The sequence below is a fragment of the Notamacropus eugenii genome, chromosome 5 (assembly GCF_028372415.1).
Source record: "Notamacropus eugenii isolate mMacEug1 chromosome 5, mMacEug1.pri_v2, whole genome shotgun sequence".
In the NCBI taxonomy this organism is placed as follows: Eukaryota; Metazoa; Chordata; class Mammalia; order Diprotodontia; family Macropodidae; genus Notamacropus; species Notamacropus eugenii.
In genome coordinates this window covers 335,723,158-335,741,497 of record NC_092876.1, presented here as the reverse complement: position 1 = coordinate 335,741,497, position 18,340 = coordinate 335,723,158, and the positions used below count along the sequence as shown (strand labels likewise).

The following is an 18,340-nucleotide window of genomic DNA, read 5'->3' as shown; positions in this document are numbered from 1 at the left end:
ATGTTTTTCTCTCACCTCCCCTCTTTATCCCTCCACTAATGAATCTTTTGCTTGCCTCTTTTATGAGAGATAATTTGCCCATTCAATTTCTCCCTTTCTCCTCCCAATATTTCTCTCTCACTGCTTGATTTCATTTTTTTTTTTAAGATATGATCCCATCCTCTTCAATTCACTCTGTGCACTCTGTCTCTATGTATGTGTGCGTGTGTGCATGTGTGTGTGTGTACTCCCACCCAGTACCCAGATACTGAAAAGTTTCAAGAGTTACAAATATTGTCTTTCCATGTAGGAATGTAAACAGTTCAACTTCAGTAAGTCCCTTATGACTTCTCTTTGCTTTTCACCTTTTCATGCTTCTCTTCATTCTTGTGTTTGAAAGTCAAATTTTCTTTTCAGCTCTGGTCTTTCATCAAGAATGCTTGAAAGTCCTCAATTTCATTGAAAGACCATTTTTCCCCCTGAAGTACTATACTCAGTTTTGCTGGGTAGGTGATTCTTGGTTTTAGTCCTAGTTCCTTTGACTTCTGGAATATCCTATTCCACGCCCTTTGATCCCTTAATGTAGAAGCTGCTAGATCTTGTGTTATCCTGATTGTATTTCCATAATACTTGAATTGTTTCTTTCTAGCTGCTTGCAATATTTTCTCCTTGACCTGGGAACTCTGGAATTTGGCCACAATGTTCCTAGGAGTTTCTCTTTTTGGATCTCTTTCAGGCGGTGTTCTGTGGATTCCTTGAATATTTATTTTGCCCTCTGGTTCTAGAATCTCAGGGCAGTTTTCCTTGATAATTTCATGAAAGATGATGTCTAGGCTTTTTTTTTGATCATGGCTTTCAGGTAGTCCCATAATTTTTAAATTGTCTCTCCTGGATCTCTTTTCCAGGTCAGTTGTTTTTCCCATGAGATATTTCACATTATCTTCCATTTTGTCATTCTTTTGGTTTTGTTTTGTGATTTCTTGGTTTCTCATAAAGTCATTAGCCTCCATCTGTTGCATTCTAATTTTGAAAGAACTATTTTCTTCAGTGAGCTTTTGAATCTCCTTTTCCATTTGGCTAATTCTGCTTTTGAAAGCATTCTTCTCCTCATTGGCTTTTTGACCCTCTTTTGCCAATTGAGTTAGTCTATTTTTGAAGGTGTTATTTTCTTCAGCATTTTTTTGGGTCTCCTTTAGCAGGGTGCTGACCTGCTGTTCATGCTTTGACTTCATGTCTCTCATTTCTCTTCCCAGCTTTTCCTCCACCTCTCTAAGTTGATATTCAAAATCCTTTTTGAGCTCTTCCATGGCCTGAGCCCACAGAATATTTAGTCTGGATGTTTGGGATACAGAGGCCTTGACTTCTGTGTCTTTGCCTGATGGTAAGCATTGTTCTTCCTCATCAGAAGGGAAGGGAGGAGATGCCTGTTCACCAAGAAAGTAACCTTCTATAGTCTTATTTCTTTTCCCTTTTCTGGGCATTTTCCCAGCCAGTGACTTGACCTCTGAGTATTCTCCTCACACCCACCTCTCCTCCTGATCCTCCCAGCCAGAGCTTGGGGTCTGAGATTCAAATGCTGCTTCCCAGCCTCAGGGCTTTTGGCGGGGGTAGGGCTGCTATTCAGTGTGAGATTAAGTTCAGGTGCTCAGGTGGGGGTAGGGACGCCTCACAGGCTCAGTTCCCTCAGGGGGTTTATGCAGAGACCTTTAACAATGGATCCAGGCTCCTGCCTGCTTTGGGAGCCCTGGTCTGCCGCTGCGTCAGCTATTGCCTCCCGAGGGGGCCTGAGTTATGGGGGCACCCCACTCCCCTCTCGACCTGCCAAGAAGACCCTCTCACTGACCCCCTTCACCTGTGGTGGAGGGACCCGCACGACTGCTGGAGATCCTGTCCCTGAAGCCCGCTCAGATCTGCTACTCTCTGTGCCGTGGCCGCGGCAGGGCTGGGCTGGGCTCTGCGTCCACGGCATGAAGGACCTTTTGCGAGAGGTTTGCAGGTCCCTCTGGAACAGAAATCTCCTTTGCTTCGCTGTGCTGTGGCCTCTACTACTCCAGAATTCGCCGTGAGTTCCTTTTTACCAATGTTCTATGGGTTGTGGGTTTGGAGCTATGTGTATATGTGTCTTTCTACTCCGCCATCTTGGCTCCGCCCCCTGGAGTTTTCTTGACAAAGATATTGAAATGATTTGCCATTTCTTTCTCCAGCTCATTTTACACATTAGGAAACTGAGGCAAACAGGGTGAAGTGACTTACCCAGGGTCACACATCTAGGAAATGTCTGAGGTCAGATCTGAACTCAGAAAGATGAGTATTCCTGGTTCTAGCTTTATCTGCTGCTCCAGCTAGCTCCCTGCTATATCATATGGCTAAATAGGATAAGATTGGGAGTCAGAGATCTTTCATCATATTTGCCAAGAGTTTTCAGGAGCTAAGGGAACCTCATCAAAGGAGCTTCCATATGCCCAGCCTTCCCCATCAATTGGCCTCTAAGCTCTTTCCAATCCTAGTATCCTGAGAGAGGAAATGGTGCTGAGATGGGTAGTGGCCTCCCTTCTTTCCCTTTTTGATTTTTGGTTCTTAAAACTACACTCCAGATGAGGGAAATGAAACTGCTTGCCACCCCTGGCCTAGCAACTAGTTGATGTGAATAAGAGAACCCATTCCCAATCAACCCTAAAGGAAATCCCCTGGTCATGTGCTAGTGACCAGGACAAGCGAGGGTGGCAGATGCTTCTTCAACAGTCACCTGATTCCAGAAGGCAGGGGAAAGGCAAGAGATTTGTAGGAAAGTACCTTCCCAGAGCCCAAGGCAAAGCAAATAAAGAGAAGGAATTTTAAGAGGAAATACAAATTTAATTTCATTCCAAAGGGCAAATGTGGTGCTCAGAGCCTCATCATTTCTTATTTGGAGCATTTGATAGCCTTCTAACTGGTCCCTCTACTTCTAATTCTTTCTCAATACATTTTCCCCACAGCTGCCAAAATAACTTTTCTGAGACAAAGTCCTGACCATTTTATTTTTTTGCCCCTCATCAAAAATAGTGGTTCTCTATTGTGTCTAGGACCAAATATAGAAGAAAATAACTCCCTACTTTGACTTTAAATTGCTTTTCCAGAATTATTTCATATTACTTTTCTTCATATGTTCTACATCACAGGTGAATGAATCTTCTAGCTCAAGGGTGGGGAACCTATGTCCTGAAGGCCACTTGTGGCCTTCTAGATCCTTGGTGGCGGCCTTTTGACTAAGTCCAAGTTTTAAAGAACAAATCCTTTTATTAAGGGAGGATACTTTTATTCTCCTGTGCCTGGAATGTACTCCTCCTTTTCCTCTTAGGTTCTCTTGTTCCGTTGAAACCCCAGCTGACATGCTACTCTTTACCTTTCTTGAGTACATTCAATCAGGAGTTCATGCTCTGTCTTTCAAATTACTTTGAATGGCCTAGGGGATAAAGAGAACTGGACTCAGGAAAAACTGGGTTCCAATTCTACCTCTGTTGTATGACCATAGTCAAGACTCTAAACCTCTCTTAGCTTCAGTTACCCTTTCTGTAAAAACAGCACAACCATATCTGTAGTATTTACCTCATGAGGTTGTGGTGAGGTGCAAATTACATGTATGTAAAATATTTTACAACCTAAAGCACTATATGTATGTGTGTATATGTAGATATGTATGTGTGTGTGTGTGCCAGTATAGGCACAGTGGATGGAGCACCGAGCCTAGAATTAGGAAGACCTGAATTCAAATCCAGCCTTGGATACCTGCTTACTGTAAGACCCTGGGCAAATCCACTTTATCTCTGTTTGCCTCAGTTTCCTCATCTATAAAATGAAGATGCCTCCTAGGGTTGTTGTGAGGATCAGATGAGATAATAATTGTAGAGTGCTTAATTGTTTAGCTGTTGTTAAGTCATTTTTCAGGCATGTCTGAATCTTTGTGACCCCATGTGGGGTTTTTCTTGGCAAAAATACTGGAGTGGTTTGGCATGTCCTTCTTCAGCTCATTTTACAGATGAAGAAACTGAGGTAAACAGGGTTAAGTGACTTACCCAAGGCAAATCTTCATATAACATGGTGTCTAGATCTTTCTGCATCTTCTATCTTTCTGGTTGCTATCCTTTGGATCCTCTCAACTTTATCAATGTCTTTCTAAATCTGTGGTGCATCAAACTAAGCACAATACTTGAGATGCAGTCTGACCAGGGCAGAGTGTAGAAGGATCATTATTTTCTTATTCCTGGAAGCTGTGTTTTTCTTAATGCTTCAAGAAATGCTCAAGATCTCATTAGTATTTTTGCCTTCCATGTCACACTGCTGATTCATTGATATGACAATCCACTAAAACCCTCAGGTTTATTTTCCTAGACAAACACACAGACATATATGTACATACATATACACACATACATACATATATCTCAAATATACATCTCATAATATAAATCACAATATCATATATTTATTTATATATGCACATGTGTATATATACACATGCAATGCCTATGTGTATATGTATACATGTATGTGTGTATATATATGTGTGTGTATACATATATATATAATATATATGTATATGCCTTTCCAATAATGTACTTGTACAGTTGATTTTTTGAACCCAGGCATAAGACTTTACATTTATTCCTACTAACTTTGATCTTTTTGATTACATCCAAGAATCCTAGGCTATGAAGAGCTGATTCTGTCACTCAGTGTATTAGCTGCTCCTCCCAGTTTTATTTCCTCTGCAAATCTGATGAACACACCATCTATGCCTTTACATAAGTCATTGATAAAAATAGCGCAGGACTGAACCTAGATCAGACTATTTCCATTTTGCCTCTCTATTTGTATCATACATTCTAAGATGGAGTGGTCCCTTCCCCCAAAGGTTTCCATCATCGTTCTCCACCTAGCCACCAGTTCCTCCTTGTTGGTGAGAATCAGATGCAGAGTAAAATTCCCCATGTTGGTTCCTCCATCTTTTAAAGGTTGAAATCATAAAGGCAAGTTAAGAAACTTACCTCACAACATCTCTTGCATTGTTGTTTTAAATTTTTATTTGAAACTGTTTATGTGTTTATGTCTTGCTCTTCAGATAGATAAGTGCCTTGAGAATAGAAATCACCTCTTCTACTTCTTTATGTCCCCCATAGTGTAATAGTCACTCTTTGGATGAATGAATGGATGAATGAACCAAAGTCTCTTCCTGCCAATTGAATCTGTACCAGGAGCTCACTGAACAATCAACCCTATCAATTGGGTAGAGTCCTATATTTCCAGGGTTATTTTGCTGCCCTTCATACTCTCTAGCACTATCCAAACCGGACTGTTCTCTGACCCCTAAACTCATTTATTTTCCATGTTTGTGTCCAAAACTAGAATGTTGCTCTTCCCCTTCTTTCCCTGTTGAACTACTGTTCATTTAGCCTGTTCATTGAATGGATGTATCTCACTCAAAGTGAGAATGTGATAAGACCTTAACCTGCTATTCATTTGAAACCCAGCTCAATTCACTCCTCCTTCATATAACTTTTCCTGATTCTTCCTGTGGTCAACAATCTCCTTCCTTAGACTTTTAAACATAATGCTTTGGTTTGCAACTCTAAAACATGTGTAAAATGTAAAATTGTGTTTTATCCCCAGTTCCATGGAGAAATTGCATGATGACTCTAGGGTGATAAGCTGGAAATCAGAGGCACATTGAGGAACAGGTTTCCCCTACATGTCTGTCACTTACAAAATCTGTCTCTTTCTCCACATGCCTGGAGTTGGTCCTCAAGAGAATCTGGAATAACATATCTTCTCTCTTGGACAAGGAAAAAGAACATTTTTCCTTTCCAAACTGTCATGCCAACTCTACTCTTTGCATAGGTGTGCACTCTCATGTCAAAATTCCCTTGTTCAATCTTACAGAAGGTAAGGTAAGCAGCAGCTAGCAAAATACCCCAGGCTTGAAACCAGGGTTAGAGTATATTGGAGTTATCTGTGATTCTTGAGTTCCTTTAGGGCAGAGGCTTTTATCTTATCTAAATTTTGTACCTTCACTAAAGTCCTGTGTACTTTGCAAGACCAACATCCCTCACTGATATTTATTGAATGATTAAAGAACTGTGTCCAGCCCATTCAGAAGATCCTCCACATCAGACTCAGTTGTTTTTGTTTTTAAATGGACCTTTCAGGTGAAACTGAACTCAGGGGTAGCAGGAAGGCACAGGGAGTATTGCCACAGAAGCTCTGTATAGAGATGACATGACCTAGTCTGGAAGGGATCTTCAAGGTCATCGAGTCCAACTCCTTCGTTTCATAGTTGGGGAAACTGAGTCTCAAAGAGGTATCTCCTCCCCAGGCTGTTCCCTTAGGAATGGCTAGTCCAAGGTCACCTAGGTCATGAGTAGAGATGCTTTGGAGTGAAGCTGTAGTAGCTGTAGTTTCCTTTCGTTGCTGGAACGTTGTCAAATGCATCGGCTCCTTGCCAAGCAAAGGCACAGAAGCAACGGTATGTCCAGTCCAGTGGTTTCCTAGCTTTGACCTCTGCCTGTTCTTCTCCCCTCTCCCCCGCCCTGCCCCCATCACCAGTTCCTTCTCTCCTGCAGTGTGCAAGGCCCTTGTAAGTGCTGAATCTTTTGCTGCTCACCCTCAGTTTCCATGTGACTTCAGTTTCCGTCAGTTCCTTCCGCAAGTGCTAAATTAATCTGATGCCTGAGAGAGATGCGGCAGCCCTTTGCTTTCTCTGCTCTCTAGGAGAGCACTGATGTCTTAGGAGAGCAGTCCCCTTCGGAGAGGATGAACCCTGGGGAGTTGCCTGGGCCGCCTGGAGCTGTGAGTATCTTCCCCCAAAGCTTAGATGATTTTGCAGGGGTTGGAGAAGCTGAAGCGAAAGACTTGTGAGGCCAGGAGGTTGGAGACCTGGGGCCATCACTCTGAAAGCTGGAAGAGGGAAGTCTTAACTGACTCCATCTGAACTCAGTGGGTTCCTGTAACGTGTGTGCTGAAGGAAGGAAATCCTGCAGAACCCCCACTATCCATGACCCTACGATCTGCAAGACGCAGGGGTGGGAGGCTCTTCACGTGGGGTCTGAAATCTGGTGTCGCAGTGGAGGGTAACAACCACAGAAAGACGAAATTACTGAAGGCCACCAAAATGCTTCTGGGTCTTCTTGTTATTTACAAGGAGGGAGTGCTGGCTCCTTCTCATCCCTTAACCTGGCTTCGACTGAGGGAGAAGTAGCCTTTCTCTGGAATGACCGTGATTAGAAGAGAGGCAAAACCAGTAGTCTTTGTAGGCTTGTCTAAGAAGAAATTCCCCTGGGGGGAGTTCTGGCCACAGTGGTTCAGGGATACCAGTGTGAAGGATGGAATGGGGTTGTGTGATTTCCTTTTTGTAGAGATCTTTAAGACTCTAACTGGCCAGACTACCTGGAAGCCAGGCATACAAGTCAGATACTCCTGAGGAACCCTGAGCATTTGGTGAGCTACAAATATTTAGTGTCTAAAGATCTGGGTTTCCACAATTTCCCAGTTCTCATTTACCCAAGAGGTAGCAAGTTACCCTGACTGCTCTTGTGACTGCATGCGATACTCTAGCAGTACATGATCTGAAGTGATACCAGGCTAAATGCTCACACATGGGTGTCTATATCTGCGCATGTGGACACTCACAAAAGCATGCCTACAAAGCAGTGAGATCAAGTTCTTGTTGCATGCAGATTTGTAGTAACTGTTTGGTTACTTTATAATCCTATCTCCTGTGTCTCTACATATGTTTTTTGAGAGTTTCTAGAGGAGATTAAAGGATGCTAGCCCTGGACAAAATCTCATGACCCTGACCTTCAGGTCTAGTTGGGAAAAAACTACACACAATAATCCCCAAACTTTCCTATCCCTAGGTAAAGCTTTCACTTCTTGACTTTTCTAATGAAAATAAGGGCTGAATGATGTGAGTAGACCCATGCCATTGAAGATAACCTGCCACTACTATATCCAAATAGTGAGCCCCTCAGAAGTAAGGAGTTTTCATATATTGTCTTACATATGTCAGTATATGCCTTCATATATTGTCATCAGAGACGTGGCTTAACTTTAGGCTGAAAACTCCCACACATACAACAAAGCATTTTCAGGCAAGAACTGAACGTTGTTCTTTGAAGTGGGCTCCCCTCAACCACGGTTGGCTCTCACCTACAGGATACCAAATGGACATTTTTGTAGACAACTGAATGTGCCCCATCATATGGTTTATATCTGCATTTTGTCTATATCCCTCCCTTCTCCTTTGGCATTGATTACTTGAATGTGGTTCTAGAACATTCTTTTTCTTCCTAAGAACATGCCAACCAGGAGATATGCTTGGGAATTAAGAAGAAAAAGAAATGAGGCAGTTAATAGGGAGACACTGGATTGCAGAAGAAAGGGCCTGGATCTTTTAAAAACATAAATTTTTATTGCTTTTTTTTGTTTGTTTTTACATTACCTTCATTTTTCCAATATATTTCATTTATTTCATTAAGTATTTTCTAATTACATGAAAGTTTTTTTTAATGTTCATTTTTTAAAATTTTGAGTTCCAAATTTTCTACTTTTTCCCCTTTCTTGAGAAGGCAAGCAATTTGATATCAATTACAGAGATCACTTTCACTTGTAAAATATTCCTCCTTCTTCTGCTAAGAAAGAATTCAAAAGAAAGAGCAAGGTGAAAGAGAAAACAGTTCAGAAAAATGAACCCTGAGTATCCGCTGAGCCTCATGGTGCAGAGAACGGGTCTGTTGAGAGAAAAAAAAAAAAATCCAGGGGCTCAAGTCCCAACTTTGACACATTTTAGCTGTGTGGCCCTGGGCAAGCCACTGGCTTTTCTGAATCTCATCTATAAACGACCCCCAAAACCTAAAAATACCACGTAAGGATGAGTTGGCATGATGATCATTCATACATTAACCATATGGGATGCATTGTAAAAGCTTTTGCTTAGAGTATCCCCTATTTATTATACTAACCCTCTCCTCTAAAGTATGGGATTTAGCATTATTAGCAGTAACAGCAGCAAATAAGCGCGTCTATCCTCTGTGCGTAGGGTACTGCTTAACATAAGAAAACAGATTCTAGAAGGATTTGGCTCCTTCCCCCAACTCATCCTCAGTTAGTAGATAAATCTGAAGGAGTTACCTGAGGCTTTTTGTGATTAGATTTGCCCAAGGTAACACAGTTTGTAAGGGTCAGAGGTGGGATTTGCACACAGATTTTGTCTTATCACCTGCCATTTGCATGGAATCCTGAAATAAGAGGTACATAGGGAAAGATTATGTTAGGGAGTCCTCTATCTTATCCTAGGTTTTCATAGTGGATGGAGCACTTGGAGTGAAAAAGACCTGAGTTCAAATTCAGCCTCAGACAGCTCCTAGCTGTGTGACTCTGTGCAAGTCACTTAACCTGTCTTAGCCTCACTTTCCTCACCTGTAAAAGTGGGATATGTGACAAAGAATATGCTAAGTGCTTTACAACATCTATTATCTCTTTTGGTCTTCACAACTATCCTGAAGGTAGACATATTATATACCCACTTTACAGATAAAAAAAAACTAAGATTCAAGATCAAACAAATGGTAAATGGTAGAGTTAAGAGCTAGAGCCAAGTCTTCTGACTTTGCTCTCTACTGAAGGCACAGGGAGAGGAGGACAGGCAAATGTGTGTTAATATCCCTCAGATTCATGAAACCACATGAGCACTCATCTGTTCAGTGGTAGGGACCGAGGCTTCCTCATTTCTTATTCCATTAGTGACTTTAGGTTCTGAGAACTTTAAGGTGAATTAGAAAGAGAAAGTGAAATGGAGAAGGCAGTTTGGGAAGGCAAGGTTGGTGGGAGTGGAGTTATCATCAGGGAATTTACCCTAATTCCCTAATCAATTCTGAGTATAAATACAGGAGGGAAAATCAGAGCATCCTCCCTTGAGAAGGAGAAGGCTCCTTCAGCCAAGTTCCTATTACTGCTTGGTTGGGGTGACTCTTTATTGCTAACAAATGGTGTATATGTGTGCATGTGTATGTGTATCTGTGTGTGTCTGTGTGTATGTGTGTGTATGTGGGGGGTGTGTGTATGTGTATGTGTGTGTATGTGTATGTATGTGTGTGTATGTGTGTGTGTATGTGTGTGTGTAATAGGACCCTCTTCCAAAGCCTGCGATCCTAGGACTCCCTGCCTTGACCCTGTTTCTCTTCCCTACCAGTCCCACTCCCAACAATATCCCTTGTTGCTCAGCGCACTCACTGTAGATTCAAGGATATAATTTTTGAAAACTTGCGTACTCCCTCAGGCTTTGTCCTGGGGCAGGTGATGGATAAAACTACTAGAACTATGAGAGTCTCTCAGTTAACTTCCAGGAAAAAAAGTAGTACGTAGAGAAATACCATGTCAGGGAGTCACTTATCTTATACTAGGAGGCATAATGGATAGAGCACTTAGAGTGAGAAAGACCCAAATTCAAATCTTGCTTCAGACATTTAATAGCTGTCCTAGCCTGTAAAATGGGATTAATAATAGATTTGTCTCAGAGGGTTATTATGAGGGTCAAATGAGAAAAACATATAGGTTTGCAAACCTTAAAACAGCATATAAATACAAGCTGTTATCATTATCCCTAAAAATAAGCAAAATAAATGAACCTCTTAGATTGGAAAAAAATGAGAACACAAAGGAATATACTCACTGATCACATACTATCTATCTATCTATCTATCTATCTATCTATCTATCTATCTCTCTATCTATCTATCTGATATTTTCCATGTTCAAATCTAATATCACTGACCCTCCATAAGTAGAGTGATTTTTTGAGCAGTAGGGAATAGATTTGCATTGAACAATCTACACTTTCTTACCCAGTTCTCTTTGTGACCAAGACTACATTTTCTAGCCAGGCTTAAATAAAAAGTAGGAGCCTGGGACCATTTAACAAAGTTAATTTGCCCCAAAAGTTAACTTCATTTTTTGTTGTTCAGTCATGTCCAACTCCTCATGACTCCATTTGGGGTTTTCTTGACAAAGAGACTGGAGTAGTTTGCCATTTCCTTCTCCGTCTCATTTTACATGTGAGAAAACCGAGGCAAACAGGGTTAAGTGACTTACCCAGGGTCACAGAGCTAGGAAGTGTCTGAGGTCAGATTTGAACTCAGGATGATGAATCTTCCTGACTTTGGGCCTGGCACTCTATCCACTGTGCCACCTAACTGCCTATGCTTGGCACATAGTAAACGCTTTAAAAAAGCCTTTTCATTAATCCATTCATGTTCCACAACAAATTAAAGTGGGACCACACAGATTTACTGGCTATATGAAGTTCTTTTGTAAAGAGGCAACCCTAAGGGTAGCAGCGGACCACAAATGTATGTCTTGAAGAGACCAGAGCTTTAATCTAATGTGTCATATTTCATGATCAGACATAGAAGAAGAGTAAGGAAGAGCATGGGTTAGTGACTAGAGAAGAAAAATTTGAATTCAGAAGACATGTGTTGAATCCTGCCTCTGATATGTCCTGACTATATGATCATGGGCAAGTCATGTAATGTCACAGTACCCTAATTTACATTAGTTCTACTATTAATTAATCTAGTACTCAGATTAATTCACCTGAAATTAGATTAATTGCTGATGTGTGTAAGTGAAGGGAATTTCTATGTGAGCAATTCCCTACATTGATACAATCATAAGTCCAGATCAGATACATAACTGTGTAGATTTATTTCCTGTCCAAAGCCAGCATTCCTTTTAGCTCATCACTGAGCCCTCACTGCTTCAACTTTACATAGCACATAGATTCTATAATGTTTTCTCCTTTGGGCAAAGACATGCCTTTTCAAACCTTTTCAAATGTACATTAATTATCTCCTCTTTCTATTAAAAAGCAGCGTGAAGAGATAGAGAGTTGGACCTAGAGGAAGGAAGAAATGAAATACTGTCTTGCCTTTGACACTTACTTACTGTCTGTGTGATCCCATCTGGGCAAGTTATGAACTTTCTCTGAGTCTCAATTTTCCTATTTGTAAAATGGGGATAATGTAGTACCTACCTCCACAGCTCTTGTGAGGCTCAGATGAGGTACTGTACTGTATAAATGTCCGCTATGACTGAAAGCACTAGGTACCAATGTATTCGTTTAATTTTAGCATGCAAACAACAGAGTAAGGCAAGGATAATTACTGATAGCAACATGAATATCATTATTAATTCTTCTCTTTCTTCCAAAGACTTTTGGAAGAATATGTAAATATCCCCTCCAGAAGGGCAGTTCAGAGACCTATTCTAGGTTTATCCACATTACACACCTGTATATGTGTGCCATACATGAAGCCATTTCCTGATAAAATAAATATGACCAAATTTCACATAATTCAGTAAGTCACATGAGTAAAGGTATACAGAGAGGATAGAAGCACTCCAGGGCTAGAATGAGGGCCACAGTAGAGTAGAACAAGAAGACTACAAGACAGAAAGGATGGACTGGAGCCAGATTTTTGCCATATTTTATATGTAAGGATCAGGAATTTGTAAGTATTTAGTAGGTAGTAGAGGACAGAGAGCTTGGTAGAGAGAGGTAGCATGGCCTTAGAGTCAGGACCTTGGTTGAAGTCCTGTCTTTGACTCATAGTGGCTGTGTGACCCTGGGCAAGTCAACTAACCTCTCAGTGTCATAGGCAATCAGAGTTCCAAATAAGGTGCTGATCTGCATTGGTAAAGGGATTCCTTTACCTGGGGATTTTCTATACCAATGAAATCACAAATCTAGTCCCTATCCCAGGCAATGGGGAGCTGCTGATAGTTTTTGAGGAGTGATATGGTCAGACGGGTACATTAGGAACATTACTCAGGTAGCAGCATGTAGGATAGATTGCACAGGGTATAGACTGAAAGCAGGCTGGCCAGCTGGTGAGGTAAGTAGAGATAAAGGTGAGTAGAGGTGAGAAAAGGTGAGTAGTAGAGATGAGAAGAGATGGAGGTTGAACTAGAATGATTACAGTGGGAATGGAAAAGAGAAGACAGATACAAGTGATTTTATGAAGTAGGAATCAATAGAATTTAGCAAGAGGTTAGAGATGAGAGGTGAGAGAGAAAAGATTAAAAAGTGAGCCTGAGTAACTTAAAGGGTGCTAGTGCCATCAGTAGAAATAGTGAAATCAAGGGGAAACGCAGCTTTGGGTTAGATCATAAGAACAGTTTTGTATATATCGAATGTGAGATGCCAGTAGAACAGCCAGAAGAAGCTATCCAGAAGGCAGATGGACACCATAGAATCTCAGATTTGGAAGTCTTCAGAAGCCACATAATCTAACTGACACCTAAATGAGAATCTTCCCTTCAACCCAGAAGTGGCCATCCAGTCTTCAGTTAAAGACTTCAGACAAGGGCATAGGATGGGGTAAAGGTTGGGGTAGAGATATGTTTGGGAATCAACTACATAGAAGGCATAATGGAAGTAGGAAATCAGTGAGAGCTGAAGAAGAAAGTATATGTGCTCACCAAAGGAAAGAGCAGGGATAGAGAAGAAGGCCAGAGATAGAATCTTGGGTAACACTACAACCATAATCTGGACTAGAAGGATTGGGAGGAGGGTGAGGAGCTAGGAAATGAGGCAGAGAAGGAGTAGATAGAGAGAGGAAAAGATGAGGTAGAAGAGACTATCAAGAAGGAGAGAGTGGTCCACAATGTTATGCTGGAGAGTGTTCCAACAGGATGAAGAAAGAAAAAAGGACTCTGGATTTATGTGTAAACTACTTTACTCAACTGTCATTCCTGTTGATAATCTGAACCAAACTCTGATAAGGGGACAAACACTCAAAAGTCTGGTTGCCCATAGTCGGCACGTGTCATAGCAAATTTGTCAAGGTTCCCTAGAACTGAGTTAGAGTTATTATCCCCCAACACACAGAATGTTGTGGGCTAAATCAGAAATGTGGGCTAAAATCCCAAGTATGAATCCTAACACTGAAATAAATCAATTTCTGCTAATAAAAGCACTCGTTGTACCATGAAACTACACATATCCATTGTTCTCTTAGGAAACACAGGAGGAAAGTCATAGGATCAGGCTTGAATTTTGAAACAACAAAGTGGCATTCTGGCCAGGGCAATTCCTTTCTGTGTTCCTCTTTGAAACCATCTCACTTTTACTCTTATTGATTTAGATCATAGACAATCTCACAATATTTAGAGTAGCCATCTTTCACATCAGTCTCCTCCTCACCAGTCCCCCTCCTCCAGGCTCTCATTACCTCTCAGCTGGGGTATTGTAATAGCTTGGTAATGATTCTCCTTCTTCAGAGCTCCCCTCTCTCCTATTTTTCCTTCGCACAGCAACCCAAATAATCTCCCAGAGATGTCTCACCATGTCATTCACTTAATCAAGAATATTTGAGGGCTCCCTGTTACCTCTAGGATGATCTATAAGCTTCTTATCTTAGCACTGAAGGTGCTTTATAGTCTGACTCCAACCTGCCTTTCCAGGACCATTTCACATCACTCCTTTTCATACAATGTCTATGTTCTGGCTACACTGGAATATGAACATTTTCTCTGATCTCATCTTCCTTTGGATTCCTTCTGGCTATGCCCCATGCCTGCAACTTAACTCTTGCCACAGGGCCCCCTGCTGAACTCATTCTCTTCCTTCAGAACCCAGCTAGGGCGCTTGCCTTTCCACGAAGCCTTCCTCAGTGCTCCCACTGGTAAGAGCTTTTATCATATTTTGTCTAGATATCTCTTTTGGTCTTAGATTCTTCCTTGAATCACTATGCTATCCCTCCTATTGGAATAAAAATTCCTTGAAGACAGGGACTATGTTTTTCATCTTTGTATCCCAGCACAATGCCTTGCACACACCACATATCTAATAAAAGTTTGTGGAATTGAATGGAGAAGAGACTTCTCTATTATTTTGAAATCAAGGCTCAGTTTTTCCCAAATTTTAAATATATCATTTAACTTCCCAACTTTGAAGCTTACAGTCATGCTGGGGGGTATCAATCAATCAGCCAGTTTTTATTGAGTGTTTCCTGTATGCCAGGTACTGGGTTAAGCATTGGAGATACAAAAAAAGATTTAAAAAAATCCAACAATAGTTCTGCCCTCAAGGATTCTATTTTCTAATGGGAGGAAAAATAGAAAAAGCTAGGCTAATACAAGTACAAAGATAGCAGATGGAAAATAATCTCAGAGGGGAAAATACTAGTAGCTAGCAGGCTGGGGAAGACCTTCTGCATAAGATTGGGTTGGATTTGAGTCTTAAAGGAAGCCAGGGAAACCAAAAGGTGGTGATGGAGCAGATCATTCCAGGCATGAGAGAAAGCCAGAACCAAGACAGAAATGTTTGGTAAGCTCTTGTTCATCAGCTTTTGAGATTTCTTGTAGACTAGATTGTTTTTTCCCTCAGGGTTACCAGTTACCCTCCCATAACAATTTAACCTGTAGAACAATATTAGTACTTCATTTTTTTCAGACCGTAATAAGAATACTAACACATTTTTGGACATAGCCCATATGGATACTGATTGATTATACAGATTTGTGTGACAGAGCTTGTTCTGGGCATGCCCAGATTACCAAGTTGGCGGCTTCCATTACCTTTGTTGCAAGGGCTTTTTCTTTTCAGTAAAGAGATGTCAAAAGGAGAAAAAGAAATGATTGATAATTGAAAAAATTATCTAAAAAACAAAACAATTAAATGACTTGTTTGAAATAAGAAAGAAGCCTTTGGAATCCAGAACTTGAAATTTTAAAAACTAATGTTGAAAATTGTTTTTACATATAATTGGTGAAAAACAAAATAGTAAGTATGTACACACATATACATTAAAGAAGTCATTTAAAAATTTCATAGGTTGCCTGAATATCTGCTGTAAAGGGGTTAGCATGGTTGGTAGTTCAAATGGTGGGCATTCTTATTAGTTTTTCCTATTAGTGTCTCCTGCTCAACCTTGTGCACTCTTTTGGACCATGTTGTCTAAGTCTTTTTCTACGGGACGAGAGTTTGCTCATTTTGCCAGTTCAGGAGATGAAGGATGTTGTGGAATAGGTGAACTTCAGAGCTTTGTTTTTATGGAGTCACCTATGAATTGAAGTTCTCTACTATAATAAACTCCCTGAAGATGAGTGGAAGCAGAGAAGTGTCTGGTACTTTCGGAAAATTTCTCATGATAAAATTTTGGCCATAGGATTGATAGTATGATCTTTCATTGGAGGACTTATACTGAGTCACTGAAACAATCAATAAAAACTGATACCTTTAAAAAATGTTAGTGAAATTTCAACAAATAACAATTCAACAGACATTGTGGGAGTACTGAACAGACCTCTTTGCCAGACGGTCGATACAAATGATGCTTTCTTGATGTAAAACTCGAAAGTGACACAGAGACCAACAGTACTGACATACGACTTTAGCTATTTCACTGTCTTCTATAAATCTTATTCTGGTAAAAGCAGGACATCTGATAAATTCTTGTTTTGCTGACAATTTCATCTCTTAGAAGATAGAGGAAGCAGGGAGGGAACTGCTACTTGTCTAAGCAATACCACCCCAAATTTGGGAATGTTCTGAGATCAGAGAAGAGACTAAGACAAAGTGATGGGCATAGAATTCTTATTTGCAAAGATCTATTAACTACTGGGAGCAGTAAGGTAGTGCAATAGATAGTGTGCCAGGCCTGGAGTCAGGAGCTCATCTTCCTGAGTTCAAATCTGGCCTCAGGTACCTTCTAGCTGTGTGACTCTGGTCAAGGTCACTTAATCCTGTTAACCTCAGTTTCTTCATCTGTAAAATGAACTGGAGAAGGAAATGGTAAACCACTCCAATATCTTGACCAAAAAAACCCTGACTAGCTGTATGAACTTGGGCAAGTCACTTAATCCAGTTTGCCTCAGTTTCCTGTAAAATGGGCTGGAGAAGGAAACGACAAACTACTCCACTATATTGATCAAGAAAACCCCAAATGGGGTCACAAAGAGTTGGACATGATTAAGCAACAACAATTTACTGAATCTATGAACTAAAAATTCAATGTTAGTAGACATAAGACATAGTCAGACATAAAGATGTTCATTTATTTATACCTCAAATACCAGAGATTTTGTTCCCACATAAAATTCATAGTTATCACAGAATGTTAGTTGGAAGAGACATGAAAGAGTATTTATTGCAACTCCCTCATTCATTAACTGAGGAAACTGAGTCTCAGAGCAATGTAAAGCAGAGACCAGACCCCAGGCCTTCTAACTCCAAGTATAAGTACAGTTATCCCTTCCACATCGTGACTTTCTCTATTGAGGTTTTGAGATATCACAGGTCAGTGCAAGGAATTAAATGAAAATTTGGGGGGAGTTTTGTGGAAGCTGTAGATATAATGCGAAGGTCAGCAGATGACACAGAAAAAGTTTAAAAACTCAGAAATGCATAAAATATATGTATAATATTGTATAATACCAACATATTTTATTTTTTAATACCATAATAATTCAGACCTTCTCTGGTACAAAGAGAGGGTCAAAAAATTTTACACGCCTTTTCCAGATCACATTGTGAAGATATCACACACTTCACCCCAGTGATGTGGAAGGGATAACTCTGCCCTTTCCACTTTACCAGGTGGCTTCAGCTACGTGACCTTCATCACACAAGTAAGTTCATGTAAAAAAGAGCCAGACTGATGACATCATGGTGAAGGGAAAGACTGACAGAGTGATCCACAGCTCTTTTGTATATACATCACTCTAGAGATACCACTTTATCCTTTTATATAAAGAACTCAATGTACATTGCTCAAATTTTGGTTAATAATTCCTCTATTTGAATTTTTGTCATTTCTTTGGTGTGATATCGAACTAGAGAGCTTCAAGTTGTGATGCCCATCTTTGATCTCGTATCTTAATTTTTAAACTGTCTTCCTTGTCTGGTTGTGAACCTTAATGTCAAACTTCAATACCTTTTCTATTTCCTGGAAACTTGGTCACTAGGTGGGTTTTTTGCATAGTTCTCGCACAGAAAAACAACCATTAGCATACACACATCCCTTATGTTTTATGTTTTATCATTTTGGAATAAAATCACATTGCTAAAGTTGTTTGCTTGGTAATACACTTCCAGGTACATAGTAGTAAGCTCCATGAAGACGAGGACTCTGAGCTTTATACTTCCCCCAACACCCAGAACATGCTTTGCACGCAATAGGCTCACCCTCAAAAAATACTTGCAAATTGAATTTTTGTTATTGTTTAGTCATTTCAGTCAAAACAGTGACATATTCAATGACCCCATTTGGGGTTTTCTTGGTCAAGATTTTGGAGTGGTTTGCCATTTCCTTCTCCAGCTCATTTTACA

The 18,340-nt window shown here is 40.4% G+C and overlaps 1 protein-coding gene across 1 annotated transcript in view; it reads left to right on the top strand.

Moving 5' to 3' along the window:
* The first annotated feature begins 6,630 nt into the window (after positions 1 to 6,630).
* NRROS (negative regulator of reactive oxygen species) overlaps positions 6,631 to 18,340 on the top strand; it is a 37,075-nt gene continuing 25,365 nt past the window's right edge. Inside the window, exon 1 of the mRNA XM_072613650.1 lies at positions 6,631 to 6,801. The gene's annotated coding sequence lies outside the window, so the exon portion shown is untranslated. The remainder of the gene's footprint in view (positions 6,802 to 18,340) is intronic.